Here is an 11620-nt window from a genome sequence, read left to right as displayed (position 1 = left end):
CTCTCCAATGAATATCCTAGAAAAATTGCTTCAAAAATTTTAGAGTGAAATTTTGCCACATATTCAGAGTTGTTTTTTAGAACAAAGCACTTCCTTCCAAACACATGCAGATGCTTCACAGTAGGCTTTATTTTTCACAAAATTGAGTAAGGTGACTTGCCAAGATTTTTATTACTCCTTTCAAAGCAACTTCACCAGTCTTTTTGCTGATAATTGAGCATTCTCCTTTGAAAAATGAAACCTTGAATCCTTTATTTGTGAATTGGATGACACTTAGGAGATTCACCTCAAGACCAACTACCAGTGCTACATCTTCAATGACAATATTTCCAGAAATTAACTTGCCATATCCCATTGTGAATCATTTGTTGTTGTCTCCAAAAGTCACCAATGGGTCAGCCATATCCTCAAACTGTGATAACAGGGCCTTATCACCTGTCATATGTCTGGAGCATCCAATTTCAATGATAAATATGACTCTCTTTATTTTGCCCAGCACATAATGAGTATTAAATGTGTTTAGCTACCCAAGCAGTGTTGGGTACTTTCTTCATTTTAACGAAAGTTGCAGAAGTAGAATTTGATGACTCAGAAATAACAGTGTTCAAAGATTGATTTGTATTTTTCTTTTTAGCTGTAGACCCACATTTAACTTCTTTGAGATCTATTTTTAGTCTATGAAAGCTTGTCATTACTTTCAGATTGCAAGGAATGCAATCAAATTTATCATAAAAGGAATAGGGATCTTCAACATTTGCTTCATTGTATTTGCATGCTCCCACTTTTGGCTCACTAATAGCCTTTTTACAAAGGTGAGTTAGGTGATTTCTAGAGCCACACTTTTGACATTGATTTCTGGGAGCATCTGCCAATAAATGCAAAGTTGTTGCTTTTGTTCACTCCAATTTTCCCATTCATGTTCTTTTTTTCTTTCCTGCATTCTCATTCTTGATTATTGTCTTAGAAACCTGATTAACCATGGGCTTCTTTTTTATTTCAGCAGTAGGAGTGGTTTCTTCATTTTTCATTTTATTGTCTTCATATGCAAGTTCTTGCTTGATAACCAACTAAACTGCACTGAAATTGACTTCAAATGCCTTCAACAAAGGTGCATCAACTTTTTTCAGCATAATTAGGACATCTTGATCTGCAATTCCTTTACCTTTGTCACCTTCATTTTTCTTATTCACGTTCAAGGCATCATAGTCCAAACCAATAGTTATATTAGCACTTGGTTTGTTTTTCTCATGGTATTGTCCAACCAACTGAGATGCATTTCTGAAAGACTTCAGTTTCACCTCATTCTTCTCCAATTTTTCCCTCAACGCAACATCTATTTCACTTGCACACTTGAGTTTGTTTTTCAAATATTCATTTTCTTGCTTGACAGTTTCAAGCTCAACAAGCTGCAATTCCAATTCTTGCTTCTCAATCTCAAGCTTCTCATTTATCTTTGACAGTCTACTAACTTCCTCAGTAGCTGCCACCATGCTTGTGTGGATATGAAACATCTCTACACTCATCTTTTCAACAGTTTCTTTATATTGGCTTGTATTTAGATCAATGGTAGTTAGAGTTGGTACCTCTGATTTTGATGAGGATGATTCTCCTTGCTCAAGAGCCATAAGTGCATAATTTCCGAACTCTTCATTCTCATCTTCTTCATCAGTGTCATCCCAACTCTTTCCTTCAGCTATGTAAGCCTTTCCCTGTTGTTTCTTCAAGAGAGCTTCATACTTTGATTCCAATTTCAGATACGATTTATCCTTTTGCACTTTCTTTGGCTTTCGGCACTCAGTTACAAAGTGGCACAACTCATCACAGTTAAAGCACCTTATTTTTGATCTGTCAACAGATCCAGTTCTGTAGCCACCTTTTCTAGCTGAGTTAAACTGAGTTTTTGGTTTCCAGTTGTTGCTATTAGAGGATTGTCCCTTGTTCTTGAAAAACCTTGGATTTTTAACCATGATGTTAGAAAATTTTCTAGTCGGGTAAGCCATTGATTGATCCATCTCATCTAGCTCATCGAGGGTGTAGTATTTATCTTCCTCTAGCTCTAAAACAACTTGTTTCTGAGGTCCCTTGTTCTTTTGCTCCGCAGCATGAATGACTGTAGTTTGAGCATCTTGTTTATCTTCACATTCTTTACTTTCATTGACAAGTCGGGCACTGGATCCATCAACCACATGTCCTTGGTTTTCCTTCAATGACTTTCTTTGTAACATCTCAAGCTCATAAGTTTTCAAGATCCCATACAAAACTTCCAGTGTTATTCTACTCAAGTCTATTCCTTCTCTAATAGTTGATATTTTCTGTTCAAGGTGGTCAGGAAGAGCTAGCAAAAACTTTAGGTTAACCACCTCAGCTTCATAATAATTATCATAAAGTTACAAGTCATTTATCAATTTGTTGAATCTTTCAAAAACTTTAGTAATTCCTTCTTTAGGCTTTCCCATGAAACCCTCATAATGAGGCACCTGTATTCTCCTTTGATTTAATCTTACTTCCTTTGTACCCTCACACAGAATTTAAATCTTTTCCCAAACCTGCTTGGTTATGTCACAATTAACAATATTGTTGTACATAACATTGTCAAGTAACTCTATCAGAATTAGTTGCAAGCCACTGTCCAGAGAAACCTTTTTTTTCAGGCTCTGTGAATTTAGAGGGGTCTTTAGGGGAATAATGAGCTGGAATGACCTTGTCTCCATCAGTAGATTCATCAACCCTTTCCATTGGAATGAAAGGGCCATTCTTGAGAATCTGGATGTACATTGGGTTGGTAATCCTTATAAATAGCATCATCTTTTTCTTTCAAAGTGTATAGTTGATTTTATCAAAGGATGGTATCTTGATACTTCTTATCTTTTGTGCACTCATTCTTGCAAGATTTTATCTGTTTACTTTCAGTTTTTTCTCTGATATTACTTGTTAGATATTGAATGCAATTCTTGGATTTCTTAGCCTTTTTAAAATTGTTTGGATATTAGGTGAACAAAGAAGTTTAGATTTATAGATATATTGTGTTCATAGAACTAAATCAATAAGCACATTAATTTCAAAACTCACTTAATTTGTATTAATTAAGTTGGTCTTGCTACAAATTCTGTGTTCTTAAGAAAATAAGAACTCAGCTTCTATCTTGAGAGAATACAAGAAAATGTGAATCTGTTTGTTACTTCTAAACTAAAGACCATTGCATGCTTTATTATTTATTGCAATGTTAAATATCTTACAATTTGTATTTATTTGGTGTGCTTAAAGTGACTAATCTTGTTATTTATCAGGTTCAACAACAAAGATTTATGTATTATCCATATAATATGGATATGATGTATAATGAAGAGTGTGCTCCTCGAGACCGTAAATTTCTTTCCTTGCAGGAAAGAATAGCTTCTATGTACGAGATGGTTAAGGATTTATGCAAGGGAAGGCATCAACTTTTATGTCAATTACCGATTCCACCACGGAGTTGAGCTGACAATGTCTCATGTGTTTAGTGTTATGGTGCTCATTCCTTTGACTATTTTCCTTCTAATCCTGATTCAGTTTGCTTTGATGTCAATCAGCCTTTTGGTCCAACCTCCTAATTATTCATGTATTGATGAAGGAGCTTTTCTTAAAACTTCATCAATGGACTTTGACTATTCATGTTTGCAACAATCAAAAAAACAAGGATTTGACGATGGGGAGCAGCATTTGGAACTTGTAACTGGAAAAAATAGAGCTCACTCAAACGACATCTGATCTTGATGGATATGTTGATGAATCTTTGAAAAATTACTTTGTTGAAATTCTAGTTCCTGATAAGTTAGATCATATTTCACATAATGATCAATTGGAGCAGTACATAAATATTTTCAATTTTGTGCATGAGAATAAGGAATAGGGGCGTCTAATTTTCTTGGAGTTAATTCACAAGAGGCGGAAATAGTGCATCCTTTAGAGTCATTAAAGGTGTTATCTATAAATGTCAAACCTTCAAAAGCATCTCTTAAAGAACCACATGATTTGATATTGATGATGATTTCTCATTCTAAGGATATTTATTCGATATTTTCTTCGACTTTTTCTATCATCATCTCAGAAGAATTACCACCGGACAAGAAAAAAAATTGTTCAATATTCAATTGAAGAACAAGATAGGTGTTGGATGGCTTATGTCAAATTTTGGTAATATTGTTCACCCTTTTTGTACGCAAATCTTGCTACAAGTCCCTTGAATAGATTCTTTTGTAGAGCGGAGAAGGTTGAATATTTTCATGAAAAAAAGTTGTTCTGCATAAGATAATTAAATTACCTCCGAAAGACTCACTGCAAAATTTTACATTACGGTATGAAATTTTCAAGTAAAAAGATTGGTTTCATGTCTATAAAAAGACATTACAGAAAAGCGCTTCTTGGGAGGCAACTCAAGACTATATTATTAGTTAGAGTTAGTTTTTTACGCCAACAACTTACCTTGATGTGTTTGTTTGAAGTTGTAGTTACAGGCGCTGAAGATGAAAAAAATTGTAGGAAATTTTCTAGTTGAGTCGGCTGCCTTATTTTTTGCATTTTTCGGAGTTTCAATGGTCAGATTATCCTCAATTTCGGACATCTTTATTACTCTGACATCTAACTTTTGAACAGTGGAGATCGGATTTAGAGGTCCAGAAGATCTTTTTATTAAGTCCACAACAGAAGACATGCATACTACGGTGAAGGTTGGACTCTTCATGATGAAGCGACTTGGATTAGACAGACTACTCGTAGGGAGATCATGGCTTCTCATGGTGCAAAGGTCGATGTTTTTGTACGCATGTGGCTACTCACAACAAATGAACCTTTAATATTGAGGAGTTTTCTTTTTTTTTTCTCTTAGTATAGTTTAATGATATGTTCACAATTGTAAGTTATAATGTGATATAAATTAGGAAAACACAAAAAAAATGAAAATATTTAAAAATATGATTTCATTGTCAATATAGCGTGTTAATAAGGATAAGTACACACTGTGTGGACTTATTTTTTGTGTTTCATGTGTATGTCTCCTTGGCATAAAATATCGTGTGCATGATGATGTCTTGTATGTGCTTGCGAAAATCTAAAACTTGAATGTGCGTCATTGTCAATTTTTATGAGTATAACATTCTATTACCCTCTGAGTTCTTGAGCTTAATTTTATGATTGATGTATCCTTCATTAATCTTTTTTTGTGAGTTATTCTTCGTTGTGCATGTTGCTCTAGAACTTGTTTTATACCAGATAGTGCGCATATTGATATTGTGTGTGTGTAAAAATGATAAAGGCGTTAGGATTAACCTTATTATCCCAAATAATACCTTGAAAAATAATTCTTAGTGAGCCCCCTGTTAGGGCGAAATCACGCACTAATATTCACGCAAGTATACGCGTTCGCAAGTAATATAGAATACTTTCTAGTTCGTTCCCTCAGAGACTCAGACTAAATTATTGTCTAGTTAACCCACTCACCAATGTATGATTACTTCTCAATGTTAAGACACTAACACTTAAGATTGTTGATTAAATATTAACTATAATTAACTACTTAATTAACCACTTAACTAACACTTTAATTTATCAATAATAAAACACTCATGAGATCACAACTTCATTATTACTTCCTTCTATAGCCATTGTTATTACCTTTAGCATGTGACAGTGATGACATTAATCGAATAACATAAAACTGATAAAAGCCAACTTTCATTGTACTAATACCATTCTACCAATCATCCACAATTAAGATAGAAGTTGAATAGTCATCAATTATGTTGAGTTCCTATATATCTACAGAAATTGACAACACAACGATTTAAGCACAAGTTATTCCTTTTGATTACATAGGGCAAATAAAACTGTTAGAGTTATCCACTAATCATGCACAACGTACATGAACCTATGCTAGCATGGCAAGTTCTAAATCTCAAGATCCACCGTCGCTTCACAAGAGATTAACACCCTATCTTATATGTTCGCGACGCACATAAGACGAATACGCACAACCAATACTAGATATCATGCAATCATCACACACTAAAGTATTAAACAATTAACTAAAGAATTCCATAATAAATCCGTTGCAACCCCATGATCACGATTAGCCCATAATAGAACTTATCGCCATCATAGGTTCATATGAAATCATGATAAACGAACACAAGAAAATAACAACTAAACTAATTATATTAAAACAGAGTACGTCACAAGAGTAAATAAGTCAAAGCAAGAAAACTAGCATCCAACGTTACAACGGAATAAGAATCACAAGAATATATGCTTCCTCTTCGTTGCTGTATACTAATTCGGTCTTCTTCCTTATCTCCTTCGCTTCTTGTAAAACACAATCTAAAACATAATCCACACTTACTTCTCTATGAAAAAACGTCTCTAATCTACTTATATAATAGTCTCATAAAACCCAGATTACATAGAAGTTGGAAGCCAAACAGAAGTAGAAGTCCAAAACAATATATTATTTTCCCCGACCCTGCGCGGCCGCTCAGCATTTCTGCGCGGGCGCGCAAGGTTGCTGCGCGGCCGCTCAGCATTGCTGCGCGGGCGCGCAGGACCCTTCTGGAAAATTTCCAGGTTTGCTCCGTTACTTCGCCGTAATCTGCCGGTTCTTTTCCTCTCACAATGGCGAACACATGCCAAGGCTTATTCTTGATGATTCCTCCTCCGAAATGCAACGAATACCCTGAAATGCATAAACACTAGAAAAACGCATCAAATACACAAAATACTCGATTTCAAGACACCAATTTAAGCCATTTTAAGACGTTCTAAGTGGTATAAGATGCCACTTATCACACCCCCAAACTTAAATCGATGCTTGTCCTCAAGCGTCATAGACTCAAAAAAAAATAAAAAAAATGCATGAATGCAATCTATATGAAAATGCAGCGATCCCCCTTACTACGAACAAACCAACCAAATTGCAACATCTCAACAAATGCAGTTAGGCGACTAAAGATCAATAAACTCATGCAAACGAACATACAGCCAGAAACGTGGTGTGTGCAGATGCTTAACAGATATGCTTCGGAACTAGACCAATTATTATGACTCGACTATCCTTAAGGCAATCACATGATTATACAAAGAATAAAAATTCTAGGCACAAAGTGACATACAACACTACAAGAATTCTGGAGTTTATTACGGAATCATGCTTTTTATTCACAACATCAATGCTTATTTGACCGTGCAATGAGTGAGGTCCACACAAGACTTATACAATGGTATCCATGTAACGAGCGTTAGGTCAGCGGATCCCAGACTCTAAAAACCTTAGGTCACTAGGCACAAAGTCCCCTACGAACTTAATAACTCGAATACCAAAGAGCCCACTCGTGATCAATTATGCATGACACTTTTTTTTTCTTTTCTTTTCTTTTTTTTTTATATTCTTTTTTTTAAAAAAAAAAATTCTGAGCAAGTGCGTTTCGCTCCGTCTTGCTCAACCCTAGACTACTCGCATAACATGCGAGCCGGCTACTAGCCATTTGACGCCTAGCCACAACTAGCAACAAATTCCATTTTTACTCCATTTTTTTTTCTTTTTTCATGCCTTTATCACTAAGAACCTATTATCGAATTCTAAGCATAATAAATAGATTAACCTCGAAAACAATCAGATCATAACAACAATCTAGCCCTTAAGCATTCTCTAAGACTTAGTGAAAATACAAGTGCTTCTAACATGCATATCAACCTACACGACTCAATATCACTTTAATGCTATCACTACACTCGCATCAATATCACAATGTAGTCGATAACTCATCGCAAAAGGGATCATAGTATATGCATTAGCTACATGACATGATAAACAAATAAATCTAAAAAAAAACTATATGGCAAAAATTATGCAACTATATGAACTAACTATCATGAATATGCACTATATGACACACACAAAATATTCCTTAACTACCACCCCCAAACTTAAAATCTTCACTGTCCCCAGTGAAGGTAGTAGAAAGGAACACAGGGTATACCTACTCGGAGTCATCATCATCATCACCCTCAGCGGGTGGAGTATCAGGCGGCGGGTATGCAGAGTCCTCACCAAAAACCGGCCACTGGATATCAGCTCCAAGGCCTCGAAAAGCAGTCCCTAACGCAAGGGTGAGCTCCTGAGCAAACCTGCTCTGCGTCTCATACATGGCATCCATCCGCCGTGAAAGCCTCCTATACTTGGTATCACCCATCCCAGCACCCTCCTGAGCTCTCGAAGAACTAGCCTCACCATGCCTTGGCCTAGCCATAGTAGCACCTTGTGCTGGACGCCCTCCTGGAAGACGATAACCCAGCCCATGCTCCTCAGGCTCACCACCAGTCCACTCCTGCATCCCATTCAGAGTGCCAGAATCTATAGGAGCTGCTGGCAACTGCAACTGCTCATGAGCCGGCCAGATCACTCCTACTGCACGGCATAGCTTTGTAACCGTGGATGCATAAGGGATGTTCATATGCTTTGCTCCCCTCAAAAACTTCAGAATTCCTTGGTAGTTAAACTCACCAAGGTCCACATAGTATTCCTCATTCAGAATTCCCCACAACAACTGTGCTCTCTCAACTGTGACCTCGTGTGCATGTGAAGAAGGCAAAATATTAGCACATATAAATGCGTTCCATGCACGGGCATACCTGTTCATGGCGATCGCCGGAAAGTGACGATACTCATTATTGGCTGGACTACGGTTCCAAACTGTGCCCGGTCGACAGAGAGTCGCACAAATCAAATCCAAGTCAAAATCCTCAGCAGTTTTTTCATTCCAGTTCTCCTCCTCGGGCTTCCTCTCTCGCTGTCCAATCACTTGGCGAATCGCCGCCGGATGATAATCAACCGTCAGCCCCCGAACTACAGAAAACCCATTCTTTTCAGCCTTCACGTTCGCATAGAACTCGCGAACAACACTCATCGGTACTGCTTCGGGTGACTCACAAAAAGCTATCCACCCCTTCTCTGCAATCATGGGCAACAACTCACCATCCCTTCCTGATGGCAAAAACCCCCTCTCTTTCAGAATCGGCTTCCCCAACAGCCTAGTGTACTCCTCCTCCGCGGCTCTGTCAGTTAACCGAGGCCTTGCAGCAGTACCCCTTGATGAATCAGCAGTGGGGACTGTGCTGCTGCTATCAATAGTGCGTGCTCTCTTGGGTGCCATTGATTTGTGAATAAAAGGGTGTAAGAATTGATTTTTTGATGTTTATGAGAGGGTTTAAGTGTAGGAAGTTGTGGGAGATATGTAGGATAGATGTATGTATATATAGGGTGTGAAGTAGGTTAAATTAGATTAGGAGTGGGGTTGAGGGATAAAATCATGGGGTAATGGGAAAAGAATTCGTGGGTTTATGGGCTGCAATGTGTTTTTGTGTTTTTTTTTTTCTGAACTGTAAAAAAAATTTCTGGAATTCGACCCCTGCGCGGCCGCTCAGCATTTCTGAGCGGGCGCGCAGAAAGCTGCGCGGCCGCTCAGCATAGCTGCGCGGGCGCGCAGAGGGTCTCTGGAATTTTTTTTTTTTCAGCCCCTGTTTTCTGATTTTTTTGTGTTTTTGGATAGGTTATTAACTTCTAAGGGTTCCTGTAACAACAATTCGTGGGTTGCCTCCCACGCAGCGCTTCTTTTTCGTCATTAGCTTGACGTTCCGTTCCTTTCTCACGTAGTCAACAAAATGGCACTAACCACCTCTCTGTTTGCCATGTACCCATAGTAGTGCTTCAACCGCTGACCGTTAACCTTGAATGCTTGGTCCGAATCATTCTCAAAAATTTCCACCGCTCCATGTGGGAACACATTTTTGACAATAAAAGGTCCAGACCACCTTGATTTCAACTTCCCAGGAAAAAGTCGGAGCCGAGAGTTGAATAACAGAACTTGTTGCCCTGGCACAAACAACTTAGGATGTAGCTTCCTATCGTGCCACCTTTTCACCTTTTCCTTATACATTTTGTTATTCTCGTACGCTTGAAGTCGAAATTCATCAAGTTCATTAAGCTGAAGCATTCTTTTCTTACCAGCTTCATCTAAATCCAGGTTCAATTTCTTCAATGCCCAGTAGGCCTTATGATCAAGCTCCGCCGGTAGATGACATCCCTTACCGTACACCAACTGAAACGGTGACATCCCAAGTGGAGTTTTGTATGCTGTTCTGTAAGCCCAAACAGCTTCATCGAGCTTTAAAGACCAATCCTTCCTTGATGGACAAACAACCTTCTCTAGAATGCGCTTTATCTCTCTATTAGACACTTCCGCTTGACCATTAGTTTGCGGATGATAGGCAGTAGCTACTCGATGATTCACATTATAATGCTGCATCATAGAAGTGAACTTACGGTTGCAAAAATGCGATCCTTCATCACTTATGATTACCCGAGGTGTTCCAAACCTTGTGAAAATTTGTTTATGAAGAAAATTTAGCACTGCCTTTGCATCATTTGTCGGTAAAGCTTTAACTTCGACCCATTTTGAGACATAATCGACTGCCAGCAAAATGTACTGATTATTGCAAGACGAGATAAAAGGCCCCATGAAATCGATTCCCCATACATCAAAGACCTCGACTTCAAGCATCACATTTAATGGCATCTCATCCTTCCTTGACAAATTTCCCACTCTTTGGCAACGATCACACCTTAAAACAAACTGATGAGCATCCTTGAACAAGGTGGGCCAGAAAAAACCTGCTTGCAGAATACGAGCTGCCGTTCTCTCACCTCCATAGTGTCCACCATAAACCGTGGAATGGCAGTCTCGTAATATCCCCTCCGTCTCACAGAACGGGATACATCTCCTGATGATCTGGTCAGCTCCCTGTCTAAACAAATATGGCTCATCCCACATATACCACTTCACCTCATGCAGAAACTTCTTCTTTTGTGCGGATGTCAAATTGGGAGGCATTATATTGCTGACAAGATAGTTTACAATATCTGCAAACCATGGTTCTTCCTCCTGAATTGCAAACAACTGCTCATCCGGAAAAGATTCATTGATTAACGTCCTATCTTGTGAAGTAGAATCGGGATTTTCCAACCTAGAGAGATGGTCAGCCACTTGATTCTCGGTACCTTTTCTATCTTTGATCTCTAACTCGAATTCCTGAAGTAAAAGCACCCAACGAATGAGTCTCGGCTTCGAATCCTTCTTAGAAACCAGATAGCGAATAGCTGCATGATCAGTGAATACTGTTACTTTCGTACCAAGCAGATAAGATCGAAATTTCTCAAAGCCAAAGACTATAGCCAAAAGCTCCTTCTCAGTAGTGATGTAGTTCAATTGGGCCCCATTTAAAGTCTTACTCGCATAGTAGACCACATGGAAGAGATTTTTCTTGCGCTGTCCCAGAACTGCACCTACCGCATAGTCACTCGCATCACACATCATCTCAAACGGTTCTGTCCAATCTGGTGCTGTAATAACTGGTGCCGTGATCAAACTCTTCTTGAGAGTCTCGAATGCTGCCAAACATTCATCATCAAATTTGAAAGGCACATCTTTCTCAAGTAAATTGCACAACGGCTTAGATATCTTGGAAAAGTCCTTGATGAATCGCCGATAAAAACCCGCATGACCGAGAAAACTACGGATTCCTTTCACTGAATTCG

This window comes from Apium graveolens, chromosome 1 (assembly GCF_009905375.1).
Source record: "Apium graveolens cultivar Ventura chromosome 1, ASM990537v1, whole genome shotgun sequence".
Classification (NCBI taxonomy): Eukaryota; Viridiplantae; Streptophyta; class Magnoliopsida; order Apiales; family Apiaceae; genus Apium; species Apium graveolens.
This window is presented reverse-complemented; position numbering follows the sequence as displayed.